Source organism: Fringilla coelebs (genome assembly GCF_963513975.1).
Source record: "Fringilla coelebs genome assembly, chromosome: 6".
NCBI classification, from domain to species: domain Eukaryota; kingdom Metazoa; phylum Chordata; class Aves; order Passeriformes; family Fringillidae; genus Fringilla; species Fringilla coelebs.
This window is the reverse complement of record NC_140034.1, coordinates 36,030,279-36,051,989: the sequence shown is the minus strand read 5'-3', so window position 1 is coordinate 36,051,989 and position 21,711 is coordinate 36,030,279. Positions and strand designations below refer to the sequence as shown.

Genomic DNA, 21,711 nt, shown 5'->3' with positions numbered 1-21,711 from the left:
GTCCTCCCTACAGGCCTTTGGTCCCAATAACATTTGTAAAGAACTTAACCAAGAGAACTGTCATTAATACATATTATTTCTGACATTATATATATTATAATTTCCTATAGGAGTTGAGATCATTTAAGTTCACATGCATGGAAAATGTGTTAGGTGATTACTGTTTAGATTGTAACATACTTAATTACATTCAGTCTTGTCCAGAGCAAAATTAGGAAGGTTCTTCACATCCACTTAAGGTTTTTATGACTTATCTGTTTGGGTATAGAAATATCACTTGGCTTTCATCTGAAGGGTGATCAGAGCAGTTTAACATTTCTTAAATTCACCTTTATAGTAAGTCTAGATCATTATATAGTGGTCTTAAAGGAAGGAGCAGAACATTTCTTCTAACTGAGACTAATGGAACATCTGAATACAGAAATTCAGATCATCAGAAAGGGGAAGAGGCAGGGCAGTAGCAGATTGTGTGATATTGTGAAATCAGTGAAGTAAATCCAATGCGAAGGACTTTGTCAAAATAGAATTCTTGTGGTACACAGGAAATAAAGGATGTTGAAGAAAATTGCAAATTCATTGATAATTTTGCAAATTAAAATGGTTCATGATGCAGCACAGATTCATTGAGAAGGAAGGTGGCTCATGGATCCTCTGCTGTTTTCTTTTCCTTTTTCTTTTTTTTTAATAATTTATTTTTCAGTTCTCCATAATCTCTTTCCATAGAAACTTCAAGGTAAAAGATGCAGGTTCTAATAGTGAACCGAGTGAATAGACTTGTGAGATCTGGCTTTATTTTAATTTTGTTTTACAGATGTATTCGGTGATGGGTTATTTGTGGTTAAATCCAGGAGACTTAAATTTTTCCATATAAATGTTTAGATTCCTGCCATGCCAAACTCCTAATCAATTTTTAGTTCTCCTGTGCATGATGGAAAGATAGAAATGGAATAATCTTATTGAAATGACAGTGTATTTACTGCTTAGTGTAGAAAATAAGACACAGAGTCTAGACTCAAGTCCTCTTTCTAGCCTATAACCCTTGGGATTTATAGTTGTATGCCTCTTTGGAAGTTCAGAATTTTCTGTGGTTAATGGGTTATTCCTTCTAACACGTCTGATAGATGTGCCTCCAGATAGGGTTATGACATTTAGAGAAACAAAGGTATGAGCTGTTAGCTCAAACATGTGTTTCCCAAGCCAGTCCTGTTCACTAAGAAGTGGTTTGATCCTGGCAATGACACTAGTGGGGATGTCTAAGGATGACCAGGATATTTCATGAGTTCTTAACCTGACTGCTGCCCCTGGAAGAATTGTTCTCACTGTTCATTGTGTACTTCTGCTGTGCCTTTTGTATTTGACTTTGTCATAAACCATAATCATTCAATGAAACCAGCACAAGGTATTTTCTGCTGCTGTGGTGAGCTGGATTGTCTCCAAGTGGTCTGGCAAATGCTGTCTAAGGAAGAATGGGACCTAGGGGGAGTACTGGGCAGTTAGGTTGGCATAGCCACCTCCTGCAAACTGCTTTGAAATGTGTCATAATTTAAGTTCTCCAGTGCAGGGAATAGAGAAAATAGTTGACACATAGTTTAACTTAGCACAGTTTCCACCTGGAATTAGAATGCTGATGATTTTTGAGCAAAGAAAGTTGTTTGTGTGTTTTGAGAGGGCAGGTTGCACAAAGTAGTAAACAAAAAAGGAGCTACCCTTGAAAAAGTACAGTGTTACAACTTTTTTTTGAGGGAAGAGTGTTTCATAGCATCACTTTGAAGGCGTTCCTCATTCCAAAAAAAAAGAAATAAAGGATGCAGTGGACTGGAGAGTTGGGCCAAGGGCAAGTGTAGCGTTCTAGCCCAGTTGTGAGGGCCCTTTCTCAAGGAAGTGATAATGGTGGAAGTAGTGGTGACTGACTTGGGGACTTTTTTCTCCCCTCCTTAGTGTGTGGATGTAACACTCTTGGTGTATGTGTTTTTGCTTTAAATGAGGGCTGCTTGGTCAAATGGAAGTAGCTTCGTGTTATGTGGGTAGGGGTGAACTGCACAGCCATGATTAGCGGGAACAAGTGCTGGACTTGCATGAGAACAGGTCCATTAGAGAATTTCACTTACACAGAACCTTGAGCAATGGCAAAGTTTAGGCTGTGAGAGGAAGGAGGTTATTACTTGTGGTCCCTTAATGTGTGTTTTCATGTCACTCCCTTGCTGACTGCTCTTTCTGCCTCTCAGGGGAAGGAAGAAGCAGCTTTTGTCTATGTAGTCTACCTACAAAACCTTGTTTATTTCAGGAGCCACCTCTCACAGAGAGCTCTGAGCATTGATTTTTTGGAGACTGATGCTCTAATGGAAATAAGCATTTATATGTTAGTTTCCAGAATGTCTTCATTTAATCAGCTCTTGCTTTCAGAAAGGCTGCATTGTATTTCTTCCCTAGAAACCCTGAGGCACCAGGGAGCGCAGGTGCAGCCACTTGCCTCAACTGTTCAGTACAATCTGTATAATTCCATCTTTCACTTGTTCAAGATGTAGAACCATCGCTTCACTGTATCTACCATCTTACAGATGGTAGCTGTGACATGGTCACTCCTTTACTGTGTTCTGTGTAAGTGAAGCATCAAGTCAGTACCCTTAAACATTAACTTGCTTTCTTAGCAAAAGGCTGTAGCAGTACCAGGTACCCACATCTGGACTGGGAACATTGTAGCTGATTATCAGGCTGTTAGTCCCCAAAGTCGGCCAAGAGTATGGAGTTTTTAGGAAAAAAAAATTAACTCTAAATAGCCTTTCTAAAGGAAGCCTAAAGTATAAGTGAGTTTATTAAAGTTGGAAAATTCATAAATGTTGACCAGTTATTAGGGAGGTAAACACCTTGTATTTAAGGAAGAGCTAAAGAATTTTAGCCATGAACAAAATGCTGCATGATTATAGACTCAGGAAACTTTATTTGGGTAGGAGGAAGTGTTTTAATTTCAGTCTGCTCCAGCCTACCTTTCTGTAATACTCCATGATGTTAAAAGCCAAGTAATGACTGTTTTTAAAAGTTATTTTGAAGTAAACTTGCATGTTCCATATAAGCTGGGAGAAGAAACTGAATATTAAATACACTTTGATCTGCTTTTGTGATAAAGATGCCTGCTGTGTTTATTCAGCTATACTTTAGTACTTTACTCGTACCATTTCTATGGAATTTTCTGACTCTCTCAGTCTAAATTCTCCTGTTTCTCTAAAGAATGGTGATTGAACTTCTCTGTGTGCAGGTCTGACTTTAAAAAGGCAGTAAAATAGCAAGGTTTGAAACACGTTGCTTCCCACTTTTAATTCTGTGATGTGGACATCTGATCTAGAAGAATCTTAATGGGATTATGTGTGGTTTGATTTTATTAAAATTAATTTTGCCCCAAACTTCCCAACATAACTTGTTAGTTTGGTTTTATTGTGGATGCAGAACTGTGTGTGCTGTTATAAAGCCTGGGTGCTTTTGCCGTTTAGACACTGTAATCTATTCCTGCTCTTTATTTTAAAAACCTCTAAATTTGATAGTCCTTGTAATTTACTAATGGGATGTTAGTTGTGCATAAACTGTAGTAGGAATGGTCAGTTGTGAGAAATGGGTGTGTACTTTTCTCCCTACCCCCTTCATTCTGGTGTATGACACTAAATTGACGACTTACTTGCTGGGGCACAGCTGTTATTTGACTCTTTTTGCCAAATGGAGTTGTCAGGTCTCTTGTGTGTTAATGTTCTAAAGCTGATCCAATAAGCTCTGTGTGTGTGTTGGATAACTCTTATTTTTATGTCTAAAGAAATGAGGGGTTATTTGTATTACAGTGTCTTCAAAAATGGGCGTTCTGTACTTCAGGAGAACCTTTACCAGTTATTCTAGTAATTAATAAATCTCTTTGTATGGACAGGCATTTAGATTTTTGAAATCAGAAGCTTATCTCTGCTAAGCAAAGCAGAGTCAGATATTTTGTCCTTGTTTTGCTGGGGCCTAAGATCAAGATCAAAATTCCTTCTGAATTGGGCAAGCAACTCTTGCATTGTTTTCTGAACTTTTTTTTTTGGTGGCTTTTTTTTTTTTTTTTCTTCTCTACTTCCTTGGTGCCTTCATTTCTGTGAAATAGCTTGTACATGGGCACTGGTGTGCTGCTGACAAGTGTCAGTGGGTGAAATGAAGTGTGAGACTTGTGCTTAGGTGTGGAGATAGTCCTACAGATACAGCTTAAGAAGAGAGCTGCAGAGAAGTCTGAGCCTGAGGAAACCTATAAATAGTGCATGCCTTTGAGCACTATTTAATACAAAGGAGATGTTAGGGTAATGAAGGTGATTGATAATCCAAGTTATTAGCTGACATCTTCCCTCCTGAAATGATTACTTATGTAATTAATTTGATTTTCTTAAATTATACAGTGAGAATGAATTGTCTTTGGTGAGTTGCCTTCAGTCTCGCCAGTTTTGTGATTTAATTCTGACCAGCCGTTATTTCAGGTTCTGGCTTTGCAACTGCTCCACTGCAGCTTCCCTAAGAAGAAGCTCTTCAATATAAATAGGAACAGGTTTGCTTCAAAGTGAAGAGTTGAACAGAAATTGAAGTGGGATAAAGGCTGAGAGTTAAAAGTGAGAATGCATATTAGTGGAAACACTTGTGTGAGGCTTTTGGAGAGCAGTTTTTGTTTGATTCTGAACTAGTCTGGATGAAGTCCACCTTTTTATAATTGATATTTGAAGGGTTTTTTCCTACTTATTTCATAAAACTTGGTCATGAATAAAATTAATTTTCTTCTTGTCAAGCCCGGTTTTCCATTGTTCTTCAAGTGGGAAGCTTAAAACTTGTCTACAACTTGAAAGGACGGATCCTAGCCTGGAAAGGCACATTTTCATACTGAGAAGATGAAACAACGTTTCCTGCTTCTTGCTGCATGTGGCATGCTTACTCAAAGCAGGCAGAACTTAAGAAGAAGCTTTTACCTGGGTATGATTCCCAGTTCTTATGCCTTTAGATCAGCACCATTCTTCTAAATCCTGAGAGTTTTTTCAGGAGGGCTTTGCTGCCTGTTGCTGCTGTAGCTCAAAGATCAGGTTCTGGTTTCAGAGTGATTGCTAACCTACAGGCTGACTAAATTGTGCAAGGGAAGATCTTCCTTCAGAAGTACTGGAGAAGTCATAGCACAGTTATTTTCCATTGAGGTGGCTTGTTTTATTAGCACAGAGATAATGGTGTCTGCACCTAGGAATTACTCAGACCTTGAGCAAAGGTATGGGTTGCTTTAAAACTCTTGCAGTTCAAGGCAGGTTCTGTCTCATGGCTCTCAGGTCCCACGCTGCATTAGTGAAAGAATGATCCTGGGTGAGGCAGGTGTAGAACAAGTCTTTTCTTCCTCCCACGGTCTTATTTTAAGTTTGATCTTTTTTTTTTTCCTTCATTTTCAGGGGTTAAAAAATACAGTAGTTCCTGAAGACAAAAAGGGTGTGTTCAAAAGATACTTCAAGGAGAGATAATAAATATAAGAAATTAAGTAATTAGAGGTTTTAAGTACATGGTGAAGACTATCTGTTTTAATAAAGGTGATTTGCAAAGCTTCTGTGTCTTTTGTTGGTTTGTTCGGTTGTTTTTTTTAATGGATTCTGGAGCCACAACATCTACTATGATTCTTTAAAAATCAATTCTGGATACAAAATTGAGGCAGGGATCTCGCAGTTATGACAAGTCACAAGTCTGTAATTTCATATTGCAATTAGTTCAGTCATGCCAACTGAAGCTTTTCATGCTTACAAATTCAGTATTGTTCATTATTAATATAACAATTAGAATTCGTGTTTAAACAGCTAAATGCACAGAAATCCTGTGTCATTGGCTTTACTGAGAGTGAAGATGTATCCACTGAAGCAGACAATTTCATTCTTAAATGCTGGTTAAGGTGGAAAATAACTATGACTGAAAATGGGTAATATTTTTCAACGAAGAGGACTTAAAATATGAAGACTTCTCTCTAGGAATACTTCCTCTATAGGCGGTTTCATCCTGGTTGCTATGAGAGAATCTCGGGTCAGTTGGTAGGAGTAGGAATGGAAAAATGGCCATTTCTAGTTTGTCCCCTGAGCCTCAACTCCACCGGGAGGATGGCAGTGTGAACCACAACTGCCTATTGACCATTCCTGGAGGGTATTTGGTGTTTCTGTTCTGCCTATCGGAGGCTGAAAGCAAGCTGATGCTACCCAAAAAGAGTGTTAGAAGCGCTAAGAAAGAGTTAGCCTTTCAGCAGCTGGTAACATCAGCTTTTAAAAAAAAGGGCTTGCTTTTTGGGTGAGTAGAGATGATTTTAGAAGTCATTATCTTAGAACTGCTAAACAAACAAACATGAAGTCTTCATCTTTAGAGAAGCCTTGTATTAGTCTTCTGTATTATTCTTAGTACAGATTTCAGTCACAAAGTAGAACTTACTTAAAAACAATAGTTATATAGTGAAAAAAATATATATGTCTGGAGACTGGGTAATGTGCTGATACTGAAGCAGTTTGGTATTTGGTATCCTTATATCTGGCACTCTTGGAAAAAGAAATTCTGCAGACAGTAAATTTATCAGTAGAATTTGAGACTAAAACATGCAGACTTGGAAAGTAGGTTTTCCTTTTGGGGTAACTGGTTGTGAAGGCAGTTTGTCCTTCACAGAAAGATAATCTGTACAGGTAGCCAAGACACACTGGACAAGAAAGGTGGGGAAAGTGGTTGCATTTATTCATGATCGCTTCTGCTGTGCTCTCAAACTTGAAGATAGTTGAGGTGTTCAGGACAGAAAAGGCTGACTTTCTCATGTTTCCTTCACTTTGTTAAATTGGGTGTTCTTAAAAATGTATATTCAAATGAAGTAGGATTAAGATAAGGTCTAGTAATTGTTAAGAATTGGAAGTACTACGTTCATACAAGCATTCTCTTACATCTGCATTAAAGCAATCTTGTCTGTTTTCTTCTTTAGTTGTTTGAATGAAGACAGACTTCAATTTCTTTGAAACTCTCAGTGTAATGGATCAAGTGCTTGAAAGATTTGCTTTAATAACTGGGGGAGAATGTTGCCAAAATCTGAAGGGAATTGTGAAATGCAGTTTAGTAATCAGTGCAATGTGTTTTAAATTTAGTCCCTGAAGTCTGCCTAGAAGAAAAACTATGGCATTAGGGAAAGCTGTTGGTGTTAATAAAGTCACAAACTAGAAAAGCAAAGACAGACTTCATTTAGCATTTACCGTTTGACTCCCAAAAGTGTATGTAGCTGTACTGAAACAATTGCTTTCATTGGCAAGATTGCAGTTTACCTTCTCGCAATGGGTTGTGTTACCATACCTTAATTATACTTGACCATGAAGTTCCAAGCAGAAGAGATTTTGTCAACACTGAAAAATTGTAAAAAGCCTTTAAAAAAAAAAATAAATTATGTCCTATCAATGATGTTGTTGGTGCAGATGGAATAAAAGGCTGAACTTGTAGGCAGTAGGTTGTACTTTCTGAAAAGATCAGCTACAGGTTACTGTTAGCTCAGTCCTGCTAGGTTGAACCATTAGTGGCTGCCACACTTGGAAGCCCTGCCCAAAGTGGTTTCAGTGCTGGGGAGTTCATGTGGGGCTGGTGCTGCACCCAAGCTGGCTACGAGGAAGAGGCAGGCTGTGAAGTAGCTCTGTAGCTGCCTGGCTTTGAGTTGTGGACTTGGGATGACTCTGCTTGGGTGGGTCCCCGGCCTTTATCTTGGGTAATGAGAGTTTGTGTATTGGTTCAGTCTGCAAACAGTGGGGCTGTACAAAATTGGGTCCCAAGTTTGGACTTGTCCACTTTTAGACAGTGTAGCTGCTGTAACTTTTTTCCTGCCTCTGGAGGAAAAGAAAATCAACCCTGACTTCACCTTGTGGTATCTCTTCTTCAACCTAATAGTTAATATTTTTTTATCAGCAGGACACAACTTTCATTCCTATAGTTCTATAAAGCTCAGTGCTGTGGAATGTGTTTTAGCACATCTCTAAATTGATCTGTTCCAAGTATACTCTGAGTAACTAAAAAAAGAAAAAAGGGACAAAAATCCAAAAGAGCAGCAAAGACAAATGCTTAGACTTCTAGTGAAGAGTATCTTAGCCTATGGTTTGAGTCACAGGCAGAGTTCTGTTTAAATTAGTGTAGGATCTGGAATATTATTCTGTTAAAATATTGTCCACCTTAGCCCCTTCTTTCTAGTTTGTTGTTCAGTGTAGAGTACAGATACTGAGCTAGCTACATCTGGCCTTTGCTTGTGCCATGCACACCCCAAGTGTTGGCCTGTATGAAATTCCTTGTTCAGATAGTAAAGTACAGAGTTCCCTCTTTGTGTGATGTGAGGACTCTGATACCCTGTTGGGTACATGGGCTTATGTATGCAGTCCCAGTGTGTTTGGGTAGATGTCATTAATGAACTTGGCCCATAGTAGTACTGACATTTTTGTCTAACTTATTTTCTTTGAGCACTTCTTAAAAAGTATTCTTCTCTTTAGATAAAGCGTGTTAGCTTATATAAAAGCATACCATGGTGAGCTCATTGAGCTTAGAGGCATTAGGGTCTGGTATCTCTCTTGGCCTGTCTCTCCATGTGCTCACCACCCCAGCAGCTCCCTTTTTTTATGACAGAGAAGGGTGTCAGCTGTAAAATGCAACCATTCTTGTCTCTGGCATGCAGATATCCACTCTCTCCATGTTTAACTTCTTGGTGTTTAGGTAAGGCTTACATTGAGAATCTCTTTTCTTATTTTGCTTGGTTTTTTTTCCTTTGGTGCACCATTTTGAACTACACCAATGTAGGCTATGGTAAATATACTAGGACAAATTATTTTATAGTTAGAAATTAGATGCAATACAATTTCACCTAAACTAGCAAGTCTGTATTTTATTTGAACTGTAGCTTATGCTGTAAATCATACTCTACATTTTTTTAAACTTCAAATGTTGGATTCTCCTCATACACCTTGGCAAATTATTCCAGTGTCTAAGAATAAGCTACAAATGTTCATCTAATATCAAATGCCAGGTACTTGATCCAGCAGGAGAAATCCACAAGATGAAAAGAAGTTTGAAGTCTTTGTAATTTAGATTATGACCTAGTTGTTGCTTTATTTTGTATTTCAGAAGTCAGTTAAGCAAAATATAAGAACTCAGTTTTCATGTATGTGTGGGAATGGGATGAGTTTCTGTTAAAATGTGGGTGCCTGAACTGTAGGTACCAGCTGGGGATGGAGACCTGTCAATGGGCTTTCCCTGCCTGTGTGTTCCGAGGTTGTTTACTCTGTCTCCTGCAGTATCAAATACTCGCCTTGTCCTCACTTTCTTGCCAGCAGAGCTAGAATTCACAGCAGTCTCTAGTTTAACTTATATTCTTTTTTGTGTATACACGATCTTATGTGTATACATGATCTTATGTTTGTCATAATCCATTTTGAAATAATTTTCCTGTTGAAAGGAATTTGTCACCATAACTAGTCCTTTATTGCTACCTCTGAATTTGTCAGTTTTTGATACTGGCAGATTATGCTGTTGAATATTTTTCTTTGCAGACATAAGTGCAATACAAGAAGTATTAAGTGTAACACTAATCTCTGCTGGACACAAATAGAAAATAGAAGCATCTTCTTCTTTACCATGTAGACTTCTATTTACCTATTAATCCAATTAATTGATCACATAGGTAGGTCAGCATTTAACCCAACTGAAATTAAGATTATGCAGCTAAATTTTATGGGGTTTATATGCCTTTATTTAACTCCCTTGAAACCATAATACTAGTGGTTAGTTTGTGGATATGGTGCTTCTTGGGATAGAAACTCAGGACTTACGACAGAAATAGTGAGATTGCACTTCATTCTTTATTTAACAAATAATTGTATTACAGAGGTCTGGAGACATTTGGGTAGAGAGAAAAGAAAGATTAATTACTGTATTACTATTATATGATCTGATTAATTCTCAAATTAGTAGTGTAAGAAACCATGTGTTACAAATGAGTTTAACGTCCCTTCCATTATTTGCTGAATAGCTAGTATGGACGTTGCAAGAGCTTCCAAGATGTGAAGCAAACATTAGAATGTGTTCCTGCTAAAAGTATTTTGTTTTCTGAACATAAAACTTCTTACAATGTAAAAAGCAGGATATGAAATCAAATGTTTCTGCAGTATGGTTATGACTGAATTGTACAAGTCAAAACCTGTCCTTTCCTCTTTACCAGGTAAGAACTAGTTTGTATGCACTCCAAATAGTGCATAGAATATGCTTCAAATCTGTCTATTCTAAGTTGTTTAGATGAACTTCTCTCAAAGTAGCTCTCCGGAAGATGGAGTTTAGTATTGTATTATGCTCATTTTTCTGAAGAAGTTGAAAAAGCTACTGTACTTCACTGCTTTTTTTTGGTGCAAAATTATGTCAAAACTTTCAGAAATAATGCCAGAAAAAGCAATCCGGAGTCTTTAAAATAGTATTCTGTGCAATACATGTGAAAGCAGTTTCTGAAAAAATCTTGTTGGAAACCTCAGATGGCAACCTTCAATTTAAAGGAATAGCAAAATGAGTCATTCTTAAAGCATAAAAAAAAATTAAATTTATAGTGTATTTTTTGTCCAGTAATAGGAAAAGGATTGGCTCTGGGTATGAAATGCTGAACTTTATTGCATTTGCATTAGGCAGAATTATTAACATTGTATTATAGAGGCTGTGGCACATTTTTGGCAAGCTGATACATTCCTCCCTTTCTTTGTTGATTCCTCCCACTCAAAAGCTTTTGTCTTTTCTATCTGCTTTTTGAAGAGAGAAATGTGGTATGCATAAAGACCTCTGAAACTGTAACTCAGGTTTGGGTTTGATGTAAAGCTAAACTGTTACCATAAATTCAGGCTACAGAAAAGCACATTTCTTATTTAAATAAAGCCAAATACAGTTAAACTGTAGTAATAGGTAGTAGGGAATTAACAGCCTGACTTCTGTAGCTAATACCTGGCAGAGCTGAGAAATGACTATTGCGTGAGGTAATTGTGCTTTCTCCATGTGTGTTTGTGTATCATCTTTTCTCCTTTGAGAGAAGTCTGTTAGGAAAGATGATAATGAGTTATATATAAGGAAAACCCGACACTTGTCATTGCAAGAAGTGTACGATACTATAATGCCAACTGCTGTCATGTTCTATTTTTAGCAAGTGTGGACTTGGTCTGTGGTTTTACTGAGGAATCTTGGTCTCTACTGGACAATTTGGGGAAGACCAGTGCAACCCATAATTTTTTTGTTAGAATGGTAAGAACTTTTCATCATCAAACATATTGAATGTCCCATGAACTGTACCTGAAAATGGCTACTTGCCACAAGGTGATACCTTGGAGGATTTTTTTAAGCCTGTTGTATGCAAAACCCCATTAGCAAGGTTCAGAGGTGGCTCCATACCCTGCACACACACAAGAATTTTTATGAACAGCCTTGGAATGCTACGTGTGTGGTTGTTTCTAAAACAAACAGATAGTAACTCTTCCCCTCTGCCTCTGTTTATATATAGACATAGATGAATTAAAAAGCTTGATTCATCTGCAAATGGCTTTATATTTATTTAATTTATTGAAATAAAAAGTCTATAAAAGTAGTATCTTTAAATGGATAATGAAGTAATTTAGGACTAATATTTATATAAATAAATATTTTTTATACAACTAGTAATACTTAACTCTAAAGACATTTCACTGTGGTGTTTTACGTCTAAGGCTGAAGAATTATGAGATGAGAGGAGAGGAGGCAGGGAAGAGGGGGCTGAAGTGGACTCTTCATAGCCAAGGATATCTAAAAATGGAGCATAAATACTAACAGTGATTTTCCTTTTTAGGTCTTCTTCAAGTTTTATGCAATAATATATTAGGCTTACATGGAAAGGTTTTGGTAGCAAGAAGAGCTCAGGTGTGGCTTGTGAGAAGCTCCCTTCATGTCTGACATAGCCAGTGTCAGATGGCTCCAAGGTGGAGATGGTGCTGCCAAGGCTGAGCCGTGCAGTGGTGGGATAACAGATTTAAGAAGGGGAAAAAATGTTTCTGTGTGGGAACAGTTGCAGACAGACAGGAGTAAGCGTATGAGAGAAGCAGCTCTGCTGTCACCAAGGTCAGTGAAGGAGGGCCAGGAGAGGCTTCAGGTGCTGGAGCAGGGATTCCCTGGCAGCCTGTGGGTGAAGACTGTGGTGAGCCAGGTTGGGTCCCTGTGGTCTGTGGGGCTCCAAGGTGAAGCAGACACCCACTTGGAACCCCTGGAGACCCTCATGCCAAAGCAGGTGGGTGCCCAAGGGAGACTGTGACCCTATGGGAAGCCTGTGGTAGAGGATGCTCCTGGCAAGACCTATGGACCATGGAGAGAGAAACCCATGTCCAGGCTGAAGCATGTCTGCTGCCAGTACATGTGACCCCACAGGGGACCCCTACTGGAGCAACCTGTTCCTCAAGGACTGTTCCCTTGGTTGGGACTCATGCTGGAGCAGTGGGTTCATGAATTGCAGCCCATGGGAAGGACTTGCGTTGCAGAAGTTCATGGAGGATAATCTCCCATCAGAGAGACCCCATGGTGAAGCAGGGAGAAAGTTGTTTCTCATTGTCCTATTTTGATTTGATTGGTCATAAATTAAATTGACTTGCAAGTCAAGATTGTTTTGCCCATGACAGTAATTGGTGAGTGATGATCCTGTCCTTACCTTGACCCAAGAGCTTTTTGCTGTGTTTTCTCTGCCCTGTTCCAGTTGAGGAGTGGGAGTAATGGGAATGTCTTTGGTGGATACCTGGTGTCCAGCCAAGGTCAGCCCACCACAAAATTATAACTATTATTTGAAATTTCTGAAATAACTAAAACAGCTAGCAATTTGATAGTGGGAAACATCTGGTTGTTTCCAGACAAAGCTTTTCAAGTGATAGCAAACACTTTAAAAAGTGACGGGGAAGTATCTAAATACCTATCTTGTCTAGGAGATTGTCATGGAAGTTCAGAGATGCTTAAGAGCGTGGGATTCTGTATGACTGGTGCAGTGTTGCATCTTGACAGCTCTTGTTCCCAGAAGTTTTGGTGGGGTCAAAAGTTTGATATTCAGCTATTACACAAACCTTTCATCTGTTTTAAGTACCAATCCGTAGTGATACATTGGCATTATGGCCTTTTTAGATCATTCATCATCTCAGTATACGCTGCCTGACCACTGTTGCCATTTTCTGCCCTTTGCATTTTTGTAATGAAACTGTAGGACCACTTTTTTCAGTCATAGAGTTTTCCTCAAGAATAGACTAAAGAGCATGTTCATTTTGGTAAAGTTGAATTAGGGAAACATTAGTGGGGTGAGTAATACCGTTCTTTTGTCCATGTGGGCAAACCAGTTTTTCTTGTTCAGTGGTAACCAGCATAATGTAAAATATGTGTATTTGGGTCATAGTTTCTTCATTTAATTTCTAAGCTAGCATTTTGGGAGGATTGTTTTAAGTTTTCCTGTTCTGCTTATATTGATCTTGAAATTTCAGATTCTGAAACCATAATGAAACTAGCAATTTGGGAAACCAGCTTTGGGAAAACTAGCACAAAATTTCATTATTCAGCACCTGAATGACTTTTATTTTGGTTTTTCCTTTATGAAAGTTTAGTGCTGGTTGTTTTCTCAGCATTTGTGTACAGATGTCACTGTTATGCTTAGGTGCAGTTTAATGCGGACAGGTGACTTGGTGGGAACTTTTATTGTAATATTTAGTAGCATGGTCCTAGTCATAACAATATTTCTGAAAACTGAATGTCTGTAAGCAGATTCTTCAAGAAATTTCGCATAGCAGTGCTCACTGTTAGTCTTGCCACTTAGTGGTCAGGAAGGGTTTGATGAGCTTGTTGCTGGCTTTCATGTTGAAGACTGACCTCTAATAGATACAGCCTTGGAGAGAAACACCTTATTAAGGGTTTGCTTCCTCTCCTTATATATAAGGAAAGGAAATTGTATCTATACAATAGAAGAAGAAACTATTGCCATTTTGTTCAGTTTTGGGTGTGCTGTAATTAACAACCTGTAGCAGGAGAAACAGTCCTCATACTAAAGGTACTTAATGGGTTTTTTCCCTTATTCTCTTATTTTTCCATGGGATTTTCCCTTATCCCAGATTGTTAGCAGTGGCCATTGAATAGGATGAGATCTGATAAAAGCAACAGAAATTCTCTTTATGAAAAGGAAGTAATATTATGAAACGGTCCACAGTATTGAAATCATAATTTATAATAGTAATCAAAATTTCTCAGTTTGGTAAAGTAAATTTCATTTCTTTAGAAGTCTGAGTAGTAAAGGACCATTGTCTCATCCACTCTAAAGTGGAATTTCCTGATAAGCTGTGTCTGACCTGTGGATCACTAGTAAGATTTTTGCTTTGCTGAAGCTTCGTTCTGCATGTTTTGCTAAAAACCTAAATACTGTGACTCTTAACAGACCTGTGTATCTGTTAATTAGTAAATGCCATCAGTTTCTGGACAAAAAAATTATTTTAAAATCTTTTAATATAATTACTTCTTGTCAGTTGATCACACTTTTTGCTTGGTGTGTACAGAAATAACCTGTAGAGATGCAAGCAGTCTCTGCTTTCCATGCTCAGATGCCTCTTTAAATGTGTGAAATGCTGAGTGGTGTGACCCATTGTGCTGTTTCAAAACAGGCTTTCAAATGCTTGGTCAGAACTGTGTCAATATGGACATGGCTCTGAGTGTCCTGCCTTTAGAGGTGCTTCAGATGTTACAGGTGTCATGTTAATACCTGGATTTTCAATGAATGTGTTGAGAAGAGTTGTAATTTTGCATTCTGAATGGATGGATGTTAATAGAACTAGAGTAGTAACTGGAAAATTAGTAAAATTTAAATAAATAACACTGATTTTGATAGTATCTTGGTTTTCTTCTTTCCTCATTTGTTTTGGTACCTGTTTCATTGAGTTTTAAATCTGATGGATTAAACCACCTCTCACCAATGCCCACTGGGACACTGAGCCATTGACCACTACTCTCTGAAAGCGACCAACAGCTGTGTCCCAAAGGACATTGGTGACAAATGGTGTCCCTCAGGTGTCTGTGCTATTTAATGTCTTCATTAATGACATAGTTAAAAGGATCAGGTGCAGCCTCAGCAAATTTGCTGATGACACCCTCTGCTCTGCTGAGACCCCACTCACAGTGCTGCATCCATTTCAGGGGTCTGCAGAGTGGGAAGGACACAGACCTCTTGGAGTGAATCCAGAGAAGGGCCATGAAGACAATTAGAGGGCTGGAGCATTTCTCTTATAAGGAAAGGCTGAAAGAATTGGAATTGTTCAACCAGGAGAAGGCTCTGGGTAGACCTCATTACAGCCTTCAGTACTGCAAGGGGCTATTAGAAAGACAAACATTTTAGCAAAGTCTGTTGCAAGAGGACAAGGGATAATGACTTTAAGCTGAAGGAGTCTATTTAGATAGACATATGTAAGAAATGTTTTACAGTGAGGGTGGTGAAACACTGGAACCACTGGAACCAGAGAGGTGGTAGATGCCCCATCCCTGGAAGTGTTCAAGGTCAGGCTGAGTGGGGCTTTGAACAGCCTGATCTAGTTGAAGATATCCTTGCTCATTGCAGGGAGGCATTTGACTAAATGAACTTTAAAAGCTCTCTTCCAACCCAAACTGTTCTATGATTCTGTGAAAATGGTTTTTTTTGTGCAGCTATGATGCATTTCCAGTAGTAAAAGCACTTGCTCAGGCAGGTCTTTGTATTCACTATCACACCCAGACAGAAAAATACCTTTCTGACTGTTTTCTGAAGGTATCACACCCAGCCTTCTTCATCTGCCATTCTGCTGTTGATCAGGTTGTGAAAAGTAGATGAAAGAGCTGCATGCTGGGTGTTTGAGTTTTAGTGTGGGTTGAGGTCAAATATAAATAGCTGTATTCAGAGAGGAAAGAGGGAGAACTGTGCTGAACTGATTATACTTGTAAATGCACTGGAGTTTTACCTAGAGCACTGAGCTGAAATGAGTACTTGTTTTGGAATAGATTTAATTAAAGTTTTGTTCAAAGGCTTTTAAAAAAACCTGTTAAATCAGTTAGGGAGCCACCAATTTAGAGGGAACTGATTAAGGACATACTGCTGGTTTCCTTAGCTTTTCTTTGTTTGTTGGTGTTTCTACAGATGTTCAGATTCCTTATGCCTTTAAGAGTTGCCTCATATCAAGTGGCTGGAATGCCTCTAGCTGGATATACTAAAGCATATCTGGACTTCTGCAAAATTGCATTTTGTTTATCCCTCTTAGTTGCTAACCAAGCCTTAGTTAGGTTTGAAATAATTTATTATTTTAAAACACACTGAAGTTTAGGAATACATTGCTTTTTATAAGTGTAAAGATCTTATTTTTGTCTTGACACATGTCAGGCTGTTCATAGTCTCTGCTTCTCTACAGCTTTTACTGCTGCTGTTTGTTTTGGACACTTTGTTTAAACCAGCCTACTGCACTAAAGTACGATTCCAATTCACAGAACTGCTTTTCTGAGCTTTTGCATGTGAGTGCAGCATCCACTATCCTGTGGCATAAAGCTGGCTTTGGTATATGGTTGCTGGTAGCTCAGTCATTTACTACGTAGAGTCAGAGATCTTTAATGCATACTGTCCAGAACTAGTGAGTTGTTTAAGTTGTTGGTTATAACATTTCATGTATGACGTTGCCTTGCCCTAGAAATACAGGGCAGGCCGTAAGGTATGAGTTAATACATAAGATGAAAGAGCTGTTTAATGTAAAATACAGAATACATAACACCAGGATGCATCATTTAGATTTCCTGAAAGTAACAATTCACTTTCATCACAGTTATAAACAGAGAGGTTGTGCTACTGTTGAGAAGACAGCTGTGTCGCTGCCTAATCACGCTCATTCCAGTGCGTATCACATCTGTCAGTCAGGCTCTGTTTTTGACTTCGGGAGCAAGCTTAGCCATCATTAGCATGATACTTGTGTTATAAGGTTAAACAGAGTAGAGAGGCAATTTGGAATTGATTATGGTTTCCTTGTTTTGTGTGTACTGGATTACAATGGTTAAGTTAGAATAGGCCCAGTATCAAGTTTTTCAAGAAGTGCCTTTTCCCTTAGTATGCCCTTTTTTGAATCTGAATTCACTGCAGCTCCTGCTTCTGTGTGCGTGAGGAATGGAAGAGGTGTGACTGGGATTGGCTTTGGACCTCAGTTTTCAGGTAGGTGTTCAGGGACATGAAGGGCAACAGGAAAGGCTTCTGCAAGTACATCACCAGCCAGAGGGAGATGAAGGAAAACATGGAAAAAGCTGAGGTACTAGATGTCTTTTTTATCTTGGTCTTTATTGGTAGGATTTGTCATCTGGAGTCCCAGGCCTTAGAGACTAGTGGGAAAGTCTGGAGCAATGAAGATTTAGCCTCAATAGAGAAGAACCAAGTAAGAGAACATTTTAAAAAGTTTGCCGCAGGAGAGTCCATGGGAACTGATAGAATGCACCTGTGAGTGGTCAGAGAGCCGATATCATAGCAAAACCACTCTGAATTGTTTTTGAAAGATTGAGATAATAGGCGACTCTTCTTGAGGACTGGAAAAACCCAAGTGTTGCTTTTGCCTTCAAGAAGGACGGGAGGGTCTGGGTATTTGCAGACTGCTCAGCCTCACCTAGACCCCTGGGAGGATGATGGAGCAAGCTCTCCTGTGAAGCCATTTCCAAACATAAGAAGGACAGGAAGATGATTAGCAATAGTTATTGTTGCTATAGGAAGAGGAAATAGTACTTTACCAACCTGGCAGCCCTCCTTGACAAAATGACTGGATTGGTGGAGGAGAAAAGAGAAGTTTGTACTATTTAACAGTATTTTTGTCGTTGTCTCCCTTAACACCCTCACCATCTGGTCTAGCTAAGTCGACAGGGAAAGGGATTGCAAATTGGCTGAAGTGCGGGGCTTTAAGGGGTGTAAATGGTGCCACAAAGTCCAGCTGCAGGCCAGCTAGCAGTGGTGTGCCCTAGGGGTTGATAGTAGGGCCTGGGCTGTTTATTTTCGTTAATGCCTGAGTGATGGGACACTGTGCACCCTCAGCAAGTTCACAGATGATGCAAAATTGGGAGGAGTGGATGACACAACAGACACCTTTGCTGCTCTTTAGAGGATCTTGACAGGCTAAAGGCATGGGCTGACAGGAGTCTTACATTTAAAAAGGTTCAGCAAGCAAATCTGCTGTAAAGGTGTCTGCATTCCAGCATCATCATCCCTGTACTTCACTGCTTGCACAGTTTCCAGGTGCTGGGAGACTGCTGGTACTGCACCTTGAGCTGCATACTGCCATTTATGAGTGGTGATTAGACTGAAATATGCAAAACCTCTTGGAGAGAACTATCAAAGTCTAGAGAAGACTGTGATAACAAAACTATAACTTTTGTTTTAAGGAAAGTTGAAGTGTTGACGAGGTAATTTCACAGCTCTGGATGATTACTTAAATGCTGCTTGATGTCAGAGTTTAGTGAGGTGAGGAATATGAAATTGGTTTTAATCAGAGTGGTTTGCTTCTTGAAAATTTGCAGGGTTCTTGCTGTTTAGCCCTGTGTTGCTGAACCCACAGTCTGTAGAGTCATCTCTGCTACCACAAGTTGCATGTGATTTGTAAGTTATTTCTTTGTGAAAGTGCCACATCTTGTCCAGCTGTCCTTAAGTCTTCAAAATAAATATTGTCACTTCACATTACTGTTTGTTGATGCACCTCTCTTTGAAGGTTTTGTTCACAGTTCTAGCTTTTGAAATACATTAGCTGTAGTTAACGGTTGCAAAGAAGTGAGTGATGAAGAGGCAAAACCTTTGAGGATGAAGATTAGTAACAGACTCTTAAGTTGTCTGTGTTTACAGGTGACCAGAATAGCTTTAATAGAAGTGTTGGTGTTAAGCATCTTGTGTGATGCTATATAAAGATTTGATACAAGAAATTGGAATCCATGAGAAGGACTTGACAAAGATGACCTGTATCGATTGTCATGGACAATCTTGCAAGTAAGTAGTAAATGTGTAAATTCTGGAAGGTTTTTATAAACCTTAAAAAGTGAAACTCTAATGTGATTATAATTGTTTGAAAGGAGCAAAGAGCAGCAGCTTTGTAGGATCAGTGCTGAGTGTGATCTTAGAAACCTAATAGTTCAGAAACTTCAAGAGGATAACTTAGGATCATTGTATGCTATGAATTATGCTCTTCCCTGCTAAAGAGCCCAGTGTATCAATTTCTGTTGCCTAAGGTTTGAGCTGGTCGGTTGCATTGTGTCTGTATTGTGGTCTGATACTGTGACATCCTTTCATAGCTTTGTTCTTTCATGCACGGTGGTATATGAGTGGAAAAACCATCCCAAGTTTCAAAAATATGGGCAGTCTCTACAGTGGCGATACTTTTCAATGTTGTTTAGCCACAGTACAAAACCAAACCAAGCCCCAAACTTTGATTAATGTGATTATACAAAGAGTAAGTGCCAAAGAATTGGTGCCACTGATACTTGATGTAGGTATTCAACTATACACACAACACCTTTGCAGGCTTCTGTGGTTAACTTTTTACTTATGTTGGCTTAGCAGATGAGGAAAGAATGGATATTTTAGTGCATCAGTGATAGATGACCATATGTATTCATTTCTGTAATGAAGTCGCAAAGGTATCACAAGTTTGTATAAGAAGGCAGAATGCAGTCTGTTTGGCTGGAGGTGAACAAAAAAAAAATCTCTCCTAGTGTTCTGAATCTAGAAATAATGTTCCAGATACTTTATGGGTTCCAAGGTACTATGTTAGATCAAAAGGGCATTCTCAAGCTTATTTATAAATCAAACCTCTGAAGACTTACCTTCGCTGCTGTATTTTCAGCTAACAAATGTACGTAAGTATCTATGCATCATCATACTGTAATCAACTGCAATCAGTTTGGCAATTGCTTAGATAACCCTTGTTGGAAGGAATATATCAATAGAAAGGGGTTCCTGTTTTAATCCTAATAATGCAAGCTGGAATGTGTGTTGTCTGCTGGATTGTTATTTGAAGTGGATGCCAGAAATTCTTATGATAAAATCAGAGATAATCATTATGCCAGTTTAAGGAGGCACCAGCTCTGCCCCAGAAGTTCAAAGGAAACAAAATCTGGAAAATGTGATCCAAGATGAGACTGTGTGTTGGTCCTGGAATACCGCTCACACCAAATATGAGAACCCAAATTCTAAAAGATTTTCTGCCTGTGTGACCTTAGTTTTATTTCTTGTCTGTGAAATTGATCTTATAATTTTGAGATGCTCTTGGCAGGGAATTGGTAAGAAAAATATTTAAACAGTTGCAGCTGTGTGGTTCTTCCTCATGTATATACTGATTCCAGATGTCTAGATTCAAGCAGGAATTAAATGGAGTTGATTTTCTTTCTGAAAGAGATGGTAGTCACATCCCTGATGTGTACAATAGCATGACTGCAGTGTAGTTTGTTGAAGATCTTAAAGTGACAGCAAGTGTTTAAACAGAGTTGTTTTCTCATTTTAAATAGAGGTAATTATGGCACAGTATAATATGAGAACCACACCATTATAGGCAGGTAAGCAATCCAGGACTTCATGAAAATCTTTTGATAGCCTTTGCTCAATCTGAAATTGGAATTCAAAAACTAACTTTTGCACTTAAAGGTTGCTCAGTGCAATTGAAGCTGAACAGTAAAAATACAGTGAAGAAAAACCAATTCTGTAGCAAGTCTTTGAAGAAGGGACGTATTTTTCCTGTGAGTTTGTACAAAGCCCAAGTAGCAGCTCATAATGTAGCGACTCTTTCTAAAAAAAATATGTTTATGAATCTTTTCCATGTACTAACATATTTATTATTTGAAATGGCATTTGTGAATTTAGCACTGAGAAGTGGAGATCTCAATCTTAGTTTACTTTATAGAAAATGGTGTGTATGCACTGGACAGAATGCAACTAGAGCCTATAAATTGTAACATCTGGTTTATTTGGTCTGGATTGTGTGATTTGCTTTGTCACTGTTTTAAAAGGCACAGTGTGAAAGTGAGCTTCACTGTTTGGTTTTAGGTTTTAATATATGAAAGCTCACGTTTGGTTCTGTGACTTGACTTTTTGTTTTGCTGTCTGTTGCTTGCACAATTCACTTTGCTATTTGATAAAATTACATTCTCTCTCAAAAAAATTCTTAGCTGTTAAACTGATGTTAAAAAATGAGGTAATGCATTTTATCTAAGGTATGAAAAGCTTGAGCTGGAAAAAATACTAGGTGTTTGAGATCTCATCTGCCAGGTGTATTTTCCTGCACATCTCTGTTTCAAGTGCAAGTATCTAGAGATGCAAACTAATTGGTGACACTTAGCAATTGAACTAAATATGAGAGCAGGCTTGTCCAACTGTTTCACTCCAGTAAACATTGTTAGGGTTTATAATGCTAACCTGAATTAAGCTTTTGTGTGGTTTTCAGTAGACGTATTACTATAAAAAGGTTGAAATAATGTCGCTTATTTGCTTAATGCTCTCCACTTGCATAAACGTAAAGAAAAATGCAGAGATCACTTCATCTTGGGAGAACAGGTAGTTAAATATAAAGGTATGATAATAAAAACTCAATAAAACCACATTAAAGTAGTTATTTGAGTAATCTGGGCCAGTTTTTTTGTTAATTTTGTGCTTGAGAAAATAAGACCTTTTGA

At 38.5% G+C, this 21,711-nt stretch overlaps 1 protein-coding gene across 6 annotated transcripts in view; it reads left to right on the top strand.

Moving 5' to 3' along the window:
• Positions 1-21,711, top strand: part of NUMB (NUMB endocytic adaptor protein) — a 98,413-nt gene that overhangs the window by 16,845 nt on the left and 59,857 nt on the right. The window contains exon 1 of one of the 6 annotated variants that reach the window (XM_084208354.1): positions 11,265-11,280. The exons of the other annotated variants lie outside the window; for them this stretch is intronic. The gene's annotated coding sequence lies outside the window, so the exon portion shown is untranslated. Of the gene's footprint in view, positions 1-11,264; positions 11,281-21,711 lie in introns of those variants that run through there. 6 annotated transcript variants of the gene reach the window in all.